The 12,145-nt window shown below is 41.2% G+C and overlaps 1 protein-coding gene across 9 annotated transcripts in view; it reads left to right on the top strand.

Annotated features, from left to right (window-relative positions):
• Positions 1-12,145, top strand: part of TBL1XR1 (TBL1X/Y related 1) — a 205,127-nt gene that overhangs the window by 90,442 nt on the left and 102,540 nt on the right. For 8 of the 9 annotated variants that reach the window (XM_088452418.1, XM_088452424.1, XM_088452417.1 and 5 more), the window contains one exon: positions 7,722-7,767. The gene's annotated coding sequence lies outside the window, so the exon portion shown is untranslated. Of the gene's footprint in view, positions 1-4,555; positions 4,702-7,721; positions 7,768-12,145 lie in introns of those variants that run through there. The other variant, XM_088452425.1, reaches the window with a different exon arrangement.

Raw genomic sequence — 12,145 nt, 5'->3', positions numbered from 1 at the left:
CCCCCCAGTAATGTGTCAATGTGCGGAGGGAGGAATAACTGCACAGTGTGGCTGCGAAGGGGTGGGTTTGTCTGGGGGGGGGGATTGGTTACCCGTCGACTAGGTGCTCAATGGGGGCACTATTGAAGGGGGCTTACTACTGGGGGCGCTATTAAAGGGGGCTTGCTAATGGGGGCACTATTACAGGGGTCTTACTACTAGGTTGAGGGGCACTGAAAGGGCATGTGTGGTTGTCTATACAAGCTTTCATATATTTTGTTAATGGACGATGGCCTGGCTCCTAAACTTTTAAGATAGCTCCCAGATTTTACAAAAATTTGTCGAACCCTGGCTTAAACACAGATGGTTAAATCTAAATAACTGTGGTACTAAAGTCACCTGTAAGTGAACTATGGCTTTACTTTAAAACCTGGACTGTTAGTGTGCCTTGAGGACCCTGGTTGGGAACCCCTGGTATACATGCTACCATGGGGTGAAATAATCGAACGTCATTGAAATAATCGGACTGTCCTTTGCTCCAGGTACTAAGAACCCAATAACAACCCTAAATGGCTGCCTAGCTGAGCTCCAAGAGTACATGAGCGCCAGTTGACTGCGACTGAACACTGATAAAATAGAGGTCCTTATTATAGCTCACAGGACAAGGCTACAGCATAGCCAACCAACAGGACTTACGCTTGGGGCTTCAATAGTACAAAACACTGAACATATGCAGAATCTTGGTATTGTCCGGGATAGTGGCTTGACACTTGATCAGGTATCAGCCACAATCAAATCCTCATTCTTTCTTCTAAGGGACTTAGGCAGAATCCAGCACTTAATTCCCTCAGAAGACCTGCCTACAGTCATACATGCATTTATATCATACCGCCTAGACTACTGCAACGCCCTCTACCTCTGTCTCCCAGCAAAAGAATTGCACAGCTTGCAGATGGTACAAAACGCAGCTGCCAGGCTATTAACCAACCAGCCCCGTTCCAGCCACATAACACCCATTCTCTACTCCCTTCACTGGCTGCCTGTCAGATGGCGAATTGTTTTCAAGATTGGTTTACTGACTTTCAAAGCCCTACATGACCAGGGCCCAAGGTACCTGAAGCAGCTTCTGGTCCCTTACTGCCCCACTCATTTACTGCGATCCATTGACAAAGGACTATTAACAGTACCTAGAATCTCCTGGCATTTTGTCTGGGGGTCGAGCTTTCAGCTTTGTGGCTCCCATTCTATGGAACTCTCTTCCCCGCACAGTTCGAGATGCCTCCACTCTAGAATCCTTCAAAAATAGACTCAAGAACCACCAATTCACCTAAGCATTTCACTAATGTCCCTTGTTAAACTTGTTTTGTATTTTGTGCTGTTAAGGAAAATGTAAAGCACTTTGAGTCCTTTTAGCAGAAAAGTGCGTTATAAATGACATTACTATTATTATTATTAGTAGTACAGGTTGAGTCTCCCATATCCAAAATGCTTGGGACCAGGGGTATTTTGGATAACGGAATATTCCGTATTTTGGAATATTTGCATAAAATAATGAAATATCTTGGGAATGGGACCCCAATATACACACAGAAAGCATTTATGTGTTATATACATCTTATACACATAGCCTGAAGGTCATTTTATACTATATTTTTAATTTTGTGCATCAAAAAAAGCTTTTGTAAATACATGAAATTCATTTATTTTTCATATACACCTTATACACACAGCCTGAAGGTTATTTTATACACTATTTTTAATAATTTGTGCTTTAAACAAAGTTTGTGTACATTAAACCATCAGAAAGCAAAGGTTTCACTTTTTCAGTCATGCTAAAAATATTCCGTATTTCGGAATATTTGGATATGGGAGACTCGACCTGTATTTATTATTATTATTATTATTATAGCACTTGGCAAAATGTAGACAGCTGATGTGATGTTGGTGGTTTTTTATTTAATTTTGTAAAATGATTAACTTTTTTCAAATTGTATGTACATTACAAATATAAATTAAATGTGTGAACCAATCTATGCAGTCACCTGACAATCACAATAATAAATTCTTGTATGTAAACCTTTAGCATCACGTAGTCTAATCTTTAACTTCTAGCTCTTTTTGGTTAATTGGCAGTCCTTGCATTATTGTAGTAATTTGTATTAATATTAAGCGTCATAATTAAAATGATAAAAAACATTCACTTTAATTCTGTTTTAATAAGTATATAATTTATAATGTTACTCCTGTACAGAACCCACTTGACTGGAAAAATTTAGACCTCTTTCTGAGTGCTCGATTCAGTTCAACGCGAATTGAATAGTGCCGGGAAAGCGCTCCCCGGAGCTATTCCATTCTGAGCGCTGTCAGGTCGTGGAATACCCGTTCTCCCGCCCCATATGCCTCAAACAGTGTGTTTAGTCGCGAGAACGGGCATTCTCCGACTAAACTTCCCGGCACAATGCTGTTTCCACCGCGCTAAGGGCAGAAAACAGCATCGCGTCTGTACTCTTGTCGGATTTCTGCTCGCATTCCAGGAGGGATGTGAGAAGAAATCCTTAGTCCGGCTTAGCAGCGTGCTGAATTTAATAGCTTCGGGAGCATATTCCTGGCGCTATTCAATTCACGTTTGATTGAATCGAGGCTTATGAGTTAGTGCAATTGGAGAAGCTTGTATTGTTGCTATAAAAATGATTGTAGTATTTGGAGATATAACCTCTGTCCATCTCTATTCCTATCCATATTTATCATATTATTTAAATCTGTAGACAAAATAAAGAGAGAATTTTAAATGATCAACTTTCGCTTTATGGTAAAATACATAAGCTTGCTGAATCAAACTGTTTTTAAATGTCTGTTTTGTAAGCATTCCATACTGATTATTGTGATTATACGCCTATGTACTATACTTCTTATTCTTCTGAATTAGGCCATATGCAACTGTTTCAATAAAAATGAAAATGCATGCTTACAGAGAGCTCCAAATTCTGGTAGCAGTGTGGACATAGTAAACCAGAACTATAACCAGCACTAGTAATGGGGATACGGAGTATGGGAACACTAGAACAAATGTCTTATACCCCTTCCAGACATGCATCCTAGCAAATACACTATTCTGACACAGTTTTCAACACCGGTGTAACCCGGGTCCTAGCTTTGAGAACCCCTTTAACACCGCAGAACTGGGTTTTTCCCACTCGACCCATTTCACACACAAGCTGTGTCTGCACTGGCATTCAGTGTGAAATCATTTATAAGGGATGTTTTTTTGGGTCACAAAAATTAGGTCTTGCAAACTGGATGGTGACTTGTGTGCTTGGGGAAGGGTGGAGACTGCTTAGCTGTAATCATGGCCGACTAGATACACATGTAACCCGGAGTTCCTTGTTTGCAATGTTTGCTGTTTTACATGAGAGTTTGATGCCACTGCTCACACTGGGGGAAATGAATGAAGCAGCATCAGCGCACATTGTGTGTGCTGATACCGCTTCTCCCCCATGTATGATTGGGGGGCAGGGCGGTAAATGTATTTATCGGCACTGCTATCTACAATATAGCAGTGCTGATAGTCACGGCTATGTATGATAGCAGTTCGCCTGACCGTTCCACCCGCAGCAGCTGTCGCTATCGACAACTACAGCCTGGCGATTCCCTATCCCCACAGCAGGGACAGCACTGTCCCTGCTGTGGGGACTTCTGGATCCAGGGCTGCACGTGGGAACTCGCGATACTTGCAAGATCACGCGCATGCTCAGTGCAGCAGGCCGGCACTGAGACACAGCGCATCAGCACTAAGCTGATGCGCTATGTACTCAGGCATGGATCGCCTGAGGGGGGAGTTATCACTCTCCCGCTCCAGCCGATGAGATGTTAATGCATCTCATTGTTAGTGCTTCCTGCTTCGCCTTGGTAGAGAGGTGAAGCAGGAAGCTTTATAGTGGCACGTTAAGTGCCACTATAATACATCTTCCCCACTGTGCTACATTGCACAGTATTGCTTCAATGTGTATGTAATTTGGGCCTTTTATCTCCTCATCTAACCGCACTGACCATAGCTCCCACACCTCCTAATGGGGCAGGTGTATTTTAGCAGCACTTAACACTTCCTGCTTCACCTCTTTACTGAGGCACTAACGATGAGATGCCGCTATAATACACCTGCCCCCTCCAGCGATCCCTACCTTAGTACACAGCACATCAGCTTAATGATGATGCGCTGTGTCTCAGCCCCGGCCGCATGCGCTTGATCTAGCAAATAACCTGCGTGCAGCCCTGGAGCTGGTAGCCTCCGCTGCAGTGACAGCACTGTCCCTGCTGTGGGGATAGGGAATCGCCAAGCTGTAGCTGTCGATAAAGACCGCTGCAGTGGGCGGAACAGTCAGCCATAGCGCCCCTGTCATTTACCACCCAGCCCCCCAATCATACATGGAGATGCGGTAACAGTGCACTTAACGTGCACTGATACTGCTTCGGCGCTTCTGATGTCTTCTCCAATGAGCCATTTTCCAAACTGTCATCTGCTGCTGATGAGTCCATATGTTACATCCCCAGGCAGCCCCGAACTGTCAGTCCGTTTCTTCTTGGCGTGACCTGGGTTGCAAGTCCCGGGAAAACAGGTCGAGGACCCGGGACTGTGAACTCTGGTCTGATCCCATCAGTCATAAGCAGGACCTGGGTTTGACTCAGCGTGCACCGCAAATTCCCGTGTTTTTGACTGTCAGAAAGGTATTATTGTGTCATACTATTTGCATGGGTTTCCCTAGCATTAACAAAGTAAAATGCATGTAGTTAATGCCAGTGGGTATGAGCATCACACGTCAAAATAGCTGTATAAACTCGGTTGATCTTGCTTTTACAAACTTAATCTATTGAGCCTGCAATTTACAACTGGCTTTTAGCTTTGTTATTTTAAGTTCCCTTTACATGACTTCATCTCGCTATAGAAACAACACTTCTTAATGTTTTTCCTAATTGTGATGACTACTTAAATAATGCAACAAAACAATTCAGTGGATGATGCATTTACTATGGATGGTCAAGTCTGACCAGTTGATCTTTCTAGGCTTCTCTTGTGTACAGTTTCTTTTGTACTGTAAACATTTTTACAGTCTAGTTATATTTTTTTCTCTCTCCACATTTCAAGTTTAATTAAATACAAATGATTTCACAATTATTTGGTTTGCTTGTTGATTTATGTTCTACTCTTTACAGTGGACCCAATAATGCCTACCATCTTTTCTTTACATACACCTGTAGAATGGCTATACTCTGTTACACATACTAGAACTGCTATGCTATCAGCTTGCAGAGATGATGAAATTAAAGGAGCACATACTTGAAATTTGGGTGTACCGAACAGTAATTAATTACACAGATCCTGACATATCAAAGTTGTTTTATATGTGGAACGTTTTTTCTAAATTTTTCATGTGACTGTAGATTGTGCACAATGTGGACCATATGTAGCTATTTTAAGAACTGCACTAGTCCCAAAGACTTCAATGGTTAGAGGTGCAGCCAGAAAAAGTTTATTTTGCAGAAAGGACATTTGTCAATATTCCAAACTGACGAATGAATGTCAAATGTGCTGTAAATCAGTAGGGGTGAAAGCATTAAATAATAACTCTGAAAATTTCCTAAACTCCTTAAGTTTTTAAATGCAAATGTTTTGTTATTGATATAGATCAGGGGTGCACAACTTTTTTTTAGCCCAAGGGCCACATCGAGTGATCGCACTCATTAAAGGATGAACAATTAAATTAAACTTGCTTAAACATGTAAAATACATATAATTTACTAGTTATAGAAGGTCAGACGGTCATTAGCCGAGTCAGTCACATTTTTTTCTCGCAGCCTCCGGAGTTGTGAAAAAAGTCCTTACCTTAGACGCCTAAACCAGGATTTACAAGGGGTTAGCCACTTTTTGCGTCTAAACACCGTCCTTTTGGGTATGTAAAATAGTAATGGGGGTCTGATTGGAGCAACAGTTGAATTGCTCCAATAGACGCCCTTTAGTTAGCACTTAGAGAATTATTGAGCTCCGGAAGACATTTGTTTTGTTTTTTTTAATGCAAAAGTTTGCTTTAAAGTCCCAGTTTGGCTTTGATTATGGTAATTAAAATAAGTTTTATACAAACATTTTCTAAATTGCAACCGAAACTATGCATTTGTTAGCAGGTTATTAAATAACTCTGTAATTCGTATTTCCTTTTGTTTAAAATAACAACCAAAGTTGAGTTATCTTAGTACATTGCATTTGGAATAAGCCAAAATATTATCAGAACTTTAATAATGATGAAGTGTGGAGATCCATTAAACTACTAACTTGGGCTAGAAGCTGATGATCAGTCTGGAGTAGAACTTGAGCAGTGAGTTGGAAAGTGCTTGGTGGCAGTCTTGCAATAGAATTACATTATCGAGACTGAAAGCTTCACTGCAAATACAGTTGAATGACAGCTAAATTGATTGGCTCCAGGCTGTCTGTATCAGGAATGTTTGAAGTCCCATCCCTCTCCCCAGTATTGGGTCCAGAAAAATGACAAAAATATGTTAGAAGAGAAAAATAATTACCACCAGTAATACTGCACTGTTTTTAGATACCACTAGAGGACAGCCCTAGGGCCACAGGTTGTGCATGACTGATGTAGATCGTCTGCAGCTGTGGTTCAGTTGGTTGCTGCAAAGGGTGGATTTCAGAAGCTGTTCAGAGAAGGCAGAGAGTAGGTATACTTCAGCATTTGTCAGAAAATGCATCCATCCCCTGGGTTTAGGTGTAGTGTTGATAACCATTCTCTAAAAGCCTTTCATATTATTTCATTTAGCTTATTACGATCTGTCTATACATGCATGTACATCACGATGCCACAACTGACTGCTTCAGAAACTGGGAAATTTACTAGTCAACGCTCAGCCAACTATTAACTAGGGTCCAAGACATCAAGGTCACTCTTAAGCCCATAAACGGACACCTTCATTTGTCACTGTTCAACTCAACTAAGCCAGCTAAAAACCTTATATGCATATGTTTCATTCTGTATTTTCATGACCTAGTGTTGGAAACCTGAGATTCTATGGGGGCAATTTAATTTAAAGGATGGAATAAATTTTTTTCACATCCGCAGCTCCTGCTAAACTGATGGAAGATATTCAATTGTTTGCTGCTGGTTTGGAGTGCTGCAGACGCCCATTACTTTTTGCAGATTTCTGGTCGCAGCCTTCTGAGGTGTGGGCAGAAATCCGACCAAAGTAGGCCTCTTTAGATGTGATGAGACTTTATGCGGCTGATCACCGCATTTTGGGTGCTACATCCTCAGTAAGTAAGAGTAAGGTACTCTCGCCTATTGGCACAAACCATTGAATAGCTTCCGTCCATTTGGAAGGGACCTGCAGCCACAAAAAATAATAAAATAAACCTCCTAGTGCCAGAGCAACAGTCATAATGCTGACAACTCAATGCCACCAGCTTTACAGATCTAATGCTAGTGGCCTCACATAACACTTGCAGTGTTGGGACATGATCTGCTGTTCCTGGAAGACGTATTGTCAATGCCGAGGATTTGAATTCCCCTAGTGATCCCTTCCATTTTAAGACCAGCCTACAGGCATTGTATGAGGTGTAACATGAGATCAGTGCTGTACTAATATTTGAATGAACTTACCATAACTCTAAGGCCACTTACATTGTGGTATTTACACCTCTTACTAATGTGTAACCGTTTATATTTTTCTATGGTTGTGTTTTACAGGTCATTCTCTCTTACTGCCTGTGGATTGTGAAATCTGTTTTCTCTGGTGAGTAGATATTTTCATTCGCATTATGATCATTTTTGTCAATCATGTCTTGTTAATTCAACTTCATTTGTGTATTTGATGAGGAGAGCTAATGGAATGGTATATGTCAGTGTTTATTTAAAACCTAATGTAGTGCAAATCTTTCTGTGATTGCTGGTTTATTTGTTTTTATGCATAGGAATCAGTAACTTATGCACACAGAAATCTCTACAAACCCTAAAATGAATATTTCATGGCTGGTTTGCAATACAATGTTGATATATGGATCTTTTCTCTTTAAATGATAGTTCTGCAGATTTATGTGTGTTAGTCTTGTGGAAACGGCCATTTAACTTTAAGGGGAATTCAATTCAAAGGGCTCGATTCAATTCAGTGCGATGCTGAATACCCCCGGGAGGGAGCTCCTGGAGCTATTCAATTCACCACGCTGTTTGGTAAAACAGTTGCCAGTTAAGGGCTGTATTCAATTAGTTTTGCCTCTGTGAAAAAAGTTCTGCATACCCGACCTTTCGCCTACATCACGTGTTTTGGACGGGAAAACTTATCGTGCGCGTCCTGCTTTTCGCCCTATTAAATTACAAACCAGGCAAAAACGGCAAGTGGCGAATGCAGAACAGGCAAAATGTTCTGTCATAATAGGGAAATCAGTCTGAACTCCCTCAAAAAGATGCACTAACATTGGGGATCAATGTAGAAGTGTTCCAATAGCCCTAATAAAACTATTTGGGGTACTGAAGTTGTTTAAAATCCTTGTTATTAGCGTTCTTGTAAAAGTGGTGAAGAATGGCATTAAGCAGTATTTTTTGGTGAAAATAAGTAGCCCAGTCAAATTTGGGGTACTAGAAAATGGCTGCTAGCATCTTTTAAATTCTCTAAAGTGAAGTTTAAATAAAATGTGAAACGCACTTATTGCACCTGCAATCCCAAAAACACCTGACCCATCCTTGCAGACCCCTAAGAAGGCTATTTCGCTAGTTTTTATGCTTGTCCCCCCACTTTTTACTTTTTCACCCCCAAAATTAAAGTACTTTTTTGGGGGTGTTAGGTTTTTTTCCCTGGATTTTTTGACACCGTTCTCTTTTGGGGGGGCTGTCCCAAGGGTTCTGAGTGGTTTCCCACGTATGCACCCCAAATTAAAAAAAATTTTGTACTTCTTGTCTCCTACTATTCTTAGGCAAATCTTTTTCACCCATTGCATTGAATTTCCGTGTAGGCGAAAACAGTCTGGAATTGAATTTGGAGATAAGTTCCAACCATGCAAAAAACCACGATAGAGGTGAAAAGTATAGTCTAATTGAATACGGCTCTAAGTCGGAGAATGCCGGTCCTCACAACTTAACATGGGTGTATATCCGCGAGAACCGGCTTTCCTCAACTAAAATGCTGTGCTAAGCAGGAAAACAGCTGCGCGGCTGACACTTGGTTTTCTCCTTGTGGCAGCAAGGAGAAATCCTTTAGTCCGACCAAACAGTGTGGTGAATTGAATAGCTTCAGGAGCTCCCTCCTGGGGCTTATTCAGCATCATACTGAATTGAGCCCATAGTGATGCTGCACACTTCGGCCATTAACAGTAGTTCCGTCATTGCAAGTTTATCCGTGTACCTCTATGGGTTGCAAGGGACAACTTACAATGTTGGCAGGCGCAATGTGGCAAAGCCCACGCACCCATCACTTTTTATTGAATACCCTCCTATGTTCAATAAGGAAAAGTTCTTTTGAGAGACTATCGTGTGTTCTAGGATGAAGGGAAATTGGAAAGACCAATTGCGTCTTTTGTGTGTCGTTCTGATCTGTACCTGGTCTAACAATAAGTTTTATTATATTTTACCTTTTTGTTTCTTTGAACAGTGTAAAAAATAAAATAAAGAAAAGACCCGGAATTGTGTTTTCTTTCTTTCTGTATTGATAAACATTCTATGATATATAGGGGTATTCAATATGGAGCGAAAACGCAGTTTCTGAGAGGTTTTCGCTCGGCTTACGCCATTTTTGCCGGTTTTACTTTTACACCGTATTCAATTTGAAAACTTTTCGCCGGTGCGAATGGGTGGCGAAAAAGTGCAGAATTGGAGTTTTGGGGTGCAACATTTTGGAAACCACCCTGCAACCTTCAGACAGTCCCCTAAAGGTAAACTGTGTAAATTTAAAAAAAAAAAAATACGTCAGAGGACCCCAAAAAAAGCACTTTCATTTTGGGGGCGAAAAAAAAAATTGGGGGATAGAGTTAAAAACTAGCAAACTACAATCTAGGGGGGTCCCCAAGTATGCCTCAGGTGGTTTTTTTCATTGCAGGTGTTTGCGGAAGGTGGATTTTTCAAGTTTTTTTAAAACTTCACTTTAGCAACTTTTAAATATGCTCACCCCCATTTTCAAGTGCCCAAAATTTGCTGGGACTACTAATTTTCAGCCAAAAAAACTTCTAAATACTATTCTTCACCACCTTCCCAAATCCCCAAAATAGCAGCTATTGAGCCCGTTTAAAGACCCGAAAAACCTTCAGCAGGGCTAATCGGGGGTATCCAGAGTGATCCCCCATGTCAGAGCATCTTTTTGGGGTGTTAGGGTGATTTCCCCAAAAATCAACAAAGTTTTCGCTGATATCACATTCGCCGGGTGCCATTTCTGCCAATGTCATATTGAATACGGGTATAATCGGGGGCGCACGTGATACTTCACCGGCAAAAGCTCCGATGTGCAGTGAAAACTTCGACACGCATAGACTGCGAAGTTTTCGTTTTATATTGAATACCCCTGATAGACTCTTGGGAACACCACCAACACACACGATTCTAGAACATCGACATTCTTTATTTAAAGCAGGGTTTAAAAAATTTGTTTATTTCCAACCCTGTTTAGAAAGCATTAAAACATGGTTATTCAAGGTTTCTAATACATAGCATTGTTTCACTGTACTATTTATTTTTTCAAACCCTGTTTTTAAAGGACTAGTTGGTTATTTACGTGTAGTGCTTATATAGATACAATTGTTTGTTCACGTGAAACAATACATAATTCCACAATTAATACACAAATCTTGTGTGAACTCTAATCCCCTTTTCCCTGTGTACTGTAATTTATGAGAATGTGCCAGAGGTTTTATCGTTGAAACCACCATTGCAGGCCACCTTTTTGGAATGCCTTGATTGTTTAGTCATGTACATTATCTTCCATCGAAGCCACAGATGTATGTAGCTTGTACAGTGGAACAGTTTACCTTGTAATTGCTTCTCTAATGGTGGGCACACACTATACAGATATATCTGCAGATCGAGTGATCTGCAGATGATGGTTGTTCGTACACACTGAACAACCATCATCTGTGTCTGCCCACAGGTCCCGGTGGCCAGGTGACGTGTCCCGGGGGCAGGGGGTGTGTCCTGCCCCCTCCTCGCGGCTGCTGTGTGTGTACGGGCGGTCTGCCGACCGCCTGTATGCACCTGCCGATGGACAGATGTCTGCAGACATATCTGTACATCGGCTGTGCAGCACACCCAATGCGATATGTCGGTGAACGTCGACGTTCACCGACATCGCGTGTACACACTGCCCGACGGGCAGATACATTGGCCAATCAATTGATCGACCAATGTATCTGTCAGTTTGTACCCAGCTTAAGAAATACTTTTCTTGTCTGCCAAGTTTATGGAAAAGACTGGCTAGCCTGATCTGTAGTGTAACTTTTCCACTTCTGTACAATGAACTGTACTGAACTCTGAGGAAGGTTCAGTGACTTTACAATGGTTTGCTACCTTTTCCATATCTGTGCTTCTGTTCTCATATCACTTTAAACACCACAGGGCAAATTTGTTGGTACCCTTCCGCAAAAAAAGAACCCACTTTGAAAGTGACAAAAGTAATTGCCGTCCATCATTGTCTGTTCCATATCTAATAGATATCATACTTTGCATTTGTTTTTTAATTCAACAGAATATTCTATATCATATAACGAATGAAAATGGTTTGACACAAATTATGGGAACCTAATGTTGCACCATCTTTTAGAAGCGATCACTGCAATCAAACAATTTCTATAGATCTTGATGAGGCATCTGCACTTGATCAAACTGCTCCAGCTCTCTCTGGTATGATGGGTGCCTTCGCCAGACTGCATGTTTCAGCTCTTTCAATAGATGTTCCATAAAATTCAGATCAGGGGTCATAGAAGGCCACTTCAAAATAGTCCAGTGTTTTCTTATTCATTCTTGGGTGCCTTTAGCTGTATATTTAGGTCATTGTCCTGTTGGAGGACCCCTGGCCTGAGGCTGAAACACAGCTTTTCTGACACTGAGCTGTATGTTTTGCTCCAGAATGCCTTGTTAATCTTGAGATTTCATTTTCCCCAAAACATAACCTAGCATCCACCATGTTTCATAGCATG

This window comes from Taudactylus pleione, unplaced genomic scaffold (assembly GCF_031769625.1).
Source record: "Taudactylus pleione unplaced genomic scaffold, aTauple2 ptg000037l, whole genome shotgun sequence".
Taxonomy (NCBI): domain Eukaryota; kingdom Metazoa; phylum Chordata; class Amphibia; order Anura; family Myobatrachidae; genus Taudactylus; species Taudactylus pleione.
Note: the sequence above shows the minus strand (reverse complement) of the source record. Positions and strands in the feature narration are given on the sequence as shown.